Source organism: Sorex araneus, chromosome 1, assembly GCF_027595985.1.
Source record: "Sorex araneus isolate mSorAra2 chromosome 1, mSorAra2.pri, whole genome shotgun sequence".
In the NCBI taxonomy this organism is placed as follows: domain Eukaryota; kingdom Metazoa; phylum Chordata; class Mammalia; order Eulipotyphla; family Soricidae; genus Sorex; species Sorex araneus.
This window is the reverse complement of record NC_073302.1, coordinates 366,430,474-366,435,564: the sequence shown is the minus strand read 5'-3', so window position 1 is coordinate 366,435,564 and position 5,091 is coordinate 366,430,474.

Sequence of the window (5,091 nt, the reverse complement as noted above, 5' to 3'; positions counted from 1 at the left end):
CATGCTGGGCATATATCCCACCCTTTAAACAGCATGCCTGGTTTCCAAATAATAAAACAGGAGAACTGCAATAGTTTGGAAGAACTTAGCCTGATTCTTGGCTAACTTTTTTCAAGATCATACTGTCCCTGGGGAGGAAATTTGTTTCTTAAACCAAAAACAGTTCTGCATTTGGAGGATGTTAATAAGAAAAACTTATTATTTTATTTTATTTTATTTTTTGGTCACACCCAGTGATGCTTAGAGGTTTCTTCTGACTCTGCACTCAGGAATTACTCCTGGCAGAGCTTGGGGGACCATATGGGATGCTGAGGATCAAACCCAGATTGGTGAAATGCAAACAGAAAAGTTCATAAGTTTGTAACTGTACATTACAGTGATTGTCTAATAAAAAATTAAAAAACCCCAGATTGGCTGTGTGCAAGGCAAATGCCCTACTCCCTGTACTACCACTCCTGTCCAATAATTTATTTATTTATTTTGGGTGACACCTACTCTGTACCAGGGGCAAATCCTGGTTGCTTGGTGGGGGAGAATAATGGGTGGTGGTGATTGAATCTAGGTTGCTTGCATGCAAGGCAAGCACCCTATCCACTGTTTAAACTCTCTGGCCCTAAGGAGGACTTTTTTTTTTTAACTTAAAATACAGGAGTAAGGACAGAGCATAACAAATGAGATAATCATAAATATGTACCATCTTAGATTCTCTTTCATTTCTGAGAGAAGAAATGGAAAGGGGTGAATTGGGGTGGGGGAGGGCTTATTTGTTTTTCCTTTTTAGAGGGGGAGTCATGTACTTTCTATGCCTCTGGGGGCCACTGATAAGCAACCGAAGCCCAGGGTCTGGGGATATAGTACACCTGGTAGAGCAGGGTGTTTGTCTTGAATATTTGACCTGGGTTCAATTCCTAGCACTATATATGGTCCCCCAAGTCCTCCAGGAGTGATACTTGAGCACAGAACCAGTACTAAATTCTGAGCGCCACTGAGTGTGACCCCCAAACAAAACAAAACAACATGAAACCCAACCCTAAATCAGTCATACCAGTTGCCTTGGTCTTGGTTCTGTGTGTTAGCTAGTCTACCTTGGACTACTCTGCATTTGCACACTGTATTTTTTTTCTTTTTGGGTCACACCCAGCGATGCTCAGGGGTTATTCCTGACTCTGCATTCAGGAATTACTCCTGGCGGTGCTCAGGGGACCATATGGGATGCTGGGAATCAAACCTGGGTGGACTGCATGCAAGGCAAATGCCCTACCCACTGTGCTATTGCTCCAGCCCCGCACACTGCATTCTTAACTCTATTCCTTTTCTGTTACCAATCCTTTGGCTTTGATGAAATCATTGCCCCTCTGATCTTATGTCTGAACTCATGTGAGTAGCTCATAGCACTTGACCCCTGGATCACTTAGATCAGAGTAGGATTTTAGCACTGAGGAGCTGTTCATACTTGCCCTCAATCTGGTTATACTAGACCCCCAAAGAGATGTGTCCATGCGAGAGCCACTAATTATAGCCCAGCAATTCTAAACATAAAACTTAACCAATTCTAATCAAGTGGCAAATCCTTGGCCAAGTCATTGCTTTTGGAGGATCACTTAAAAGACATAATTTTGATATACAGTGACCCTTTACAATTTTAATTTAATTAATTCATTTTTGCCTAAATTTTATTTTACTGAAACACCATGATTTACTAAGTTATTCATAGCTGTATTTTAGACATACAATGCTCCAACACTGATCCCACCACCAGTGTCAACTTCCTCTGATCCAAGAACCAGTGTTCCCAGGTTCTCTCTCCTACCCTCCACACCCTTCGCCAGTATCTTGACTTTTTTTAATTCAATTTTTTAAATTGAATTACTGTGAGATACATTTACAAAGCTTTCATGCTTCATGTGTGTTATACAATGATCAAATACCCATCCCATCCCTCCACCAATGAACATTTTTCACCACCAATATCCTCAGTAACCCCCTTCACATCCAAGCCCTCCCCCGGCCTCTATGGTAGACAATTTTTCTCATACTCTCTCTCTACTTTTGGGCATTATGGTTTGCAATATAGATACTGAGAGGCTACGTTTGGTCCTTTGTCTATTTTCAGCACACATCTCCCATCCCGAACGATCCCTCCAAACAACATTGACTTAGTGATCCCTTCTCTATGCCATCTGCCTTCTCCCCTAGCTCATGAGACAGGCTTACAACTATGGAGCAATATTTTGGCCCTTGTCTCTACTGTCCTTGGGTATTAGTATCATACTATGTTATTTTATATTCCATAAATGAGTGCAGTCATTATATGTTTGTTCCTCTTTTTTTGACTCATTTTACTTAGCACGAGACTTTCCATGGTACTCCATTTATAAGCAAATTTCTGACTTCATCTTTCCTAATAGCTGTGTAGTATTCCATTTTGTAGATATACCAAAGTTTCTTTAACCAGTTGTCCATTCTTGGGCACTTGGGTTGTTTCCAGATTTTGGCTATTGTGAACAATGCTGCAATGAACATACGTCATTTCTATTGTGCTTTTTTGAACCCTTAGGATACGTTCCCAGAAGTGGCATTGCAGGGTTATATGGAAACTCAATCTCTAGTTTTTGAAGGAATGCCCGTATTGTTTTCCAAAAAGGCTGAACCAGTAGGCATTTCCACCAACAATGAAAGAGAGTCCTTTTCTCCCTGTATCTGTGCCAGCACTGGTTGTTCTTATTCTTTTTATGTATGCCAGTATCTGTGGTGTGAGATGATATCTCATTGTTGCTTTGGTATGCATCTCCAACTCTTTGATGACTAGCAATGTAGAGCACTTTTCATGTGCCTTTTGGCCATTTATATTTCTTTTTTGAGGAAGCTTCTGTTCATTTATTCTTCCCATTTTTTGATGGGGTTGGAGGTTTTTTTCTTGTACAATTCTGCTAGTGTCTTGTATATCCTGGATATTAATCTCTTATCAGATGGGTATTGGGTAAATACTCTTTCCCATTTCGTGGGCTCTCTCTGTATTTTGGTCACTGTTTCTTTTGAAGTGTAGAAGCTTCTTAATTTAATATAATCCCCATCTTGACTTTAAAGAAAAAAATTTTTATTGAGGTTCTGTGGTTTGCAATGCTATTAATAATGTTTTCTCACATACATCCAACAACATCCATCACCAGTGTACCTCCTTTTTCTCCTAAGGACCCCAAGGTCTCTTCCTCTCAATCCTTTCTTCCTCCTCAAACTCAGTTGTGTGGATCAATTCTCCCATTTTGCTGTGTTTGAACCTTTGTTGCTACTTTGTGGTGAATCTTCAAGTCCCACATATGAGAGAGATCATTCTGTATCTATCTCTTTCCTTCTGACTGGCTTTACTCAGAATTATATCCTCTAGTTCCATCCATGTTGTTGAAAATTGCACGGTTTTGTTCTTTCTTGGAGCTGCATAGTATTCCATTATATATATATATATATGTATATATATATATATATATATATATATACCACAACTTCTTTTTTTTTTTTCTTTTTTTTTTAATTTATTTATTTTTAATTAGAGAATCACCGTGAGGGTACAGTTACAGATTTATACACTTTTGTGCTCATACTTCCCTCATACAAAGTTTGGGAACCCATCCCTTCACCAGTGCCCATTCTCCACCACCCGTAAACCCAGTGTCCCTCCCACCCTCCCCAATCCCATCTCCCCCCCACCCCACCCTGCCACTGTGGCAAGGCATTCCCTTCTGTTTTCTCTCTCTAATTAGCTGTTGTATATACCACAACTTCTTGATCCTTTTGTCTGTAGCTGGACATTTGTGTTGTTTCAGTACCTTGGCTATTGTACTAAAAGTGGTGATGAACATAGGTATGCAAATACACATATATTCTTTCAGATTAATATTTTTGTGTTTTGGGTATAGATGCCAATAGGTGTTATTGCCAGATTTTATGGCAATTCTATTCTTGTTTATTTTTTAAAATAGATATCTATATTCCTTTCCATAAAGGCTAAACCAAACTACAACATTCCTACAAACAGTGGATGAGGGTTCTTTTCTCACCACAACCCTGGCAACACTGGCTGTTTCCAGACTTTTGGATACTTTTGGATATAACATTCTCTGTCTCTCTTTTTAAAAAATTTTATTGAATCACTGTGAGATAGTCACAAGCTTTCAGGTTTGGGTTACAATCACACAATGATCAAACACCCATCCCTCCACCAGTGCACATTCCTCACCACCAATATTCCCGGTATACCCCCCTTTCCCACCCTCCCCTTGCCTCCATGGCAGACTATTTTCTCCATACTCTCTCTCTACTTTTGGGCATTATGGCTTGCAACACATACATTAAGAGGTCATCATGTTTGGTCCATTATCTACTTTCGGCACACATCTCCCATCCCTCCAGCCATCATTTTCTTAGTGATCCCTTCTATATTTCACCTGCCTTCTCTCCTCCGCTCATGAAGCAGTATTTCAGCTATGGGGCAATCCTCCTGGCCCTTGTATCCTTGTATCTACTGTCCTTGGGTGTCAGCCTCATATTATGTTATTCTATATTCCACAAATGAGTGCAGTCCTTCTATGTCTGTCCCTCTCTTTCTGACTCATTTTTACTTTGCATGATACTCTCCATGTCTATTCATTTATAAGCAAATTTGATGACTTTATCTCTCCTAACAGCTGCATAGTATACCACTGTGTAGATGAACCAAAGTTTCTTTAACCAGTCATCTGTTTTAGGGCACTTGGCTATTATGAAGAGTGCTGTAATGAACATATAGGTACAGATGTCATTTCTATGGTGCTTTTTTGCATCCTTGGGATATATTCCAAGAAATGGTATTGCGGGGTCATAAGGAAGCTCAATTTCTAGTTTTTGGAGGACTGTCCATATTGTTTTCCAGAAAGGCTGGACCAGTCAGCATTCCCACGAATAGTGAAAGAGCATCCCTTTTTCCCCACATCCACGCCAGCACTGGTTGCTTTTGTTCTTTTGAATGTGTGGTGTGAGATGACATCTCATTGTTGTTTTGATTTGCATCTCCCTGATGACTAGAAATGCGGAACATTTTTTCATATGCCTTTAGGC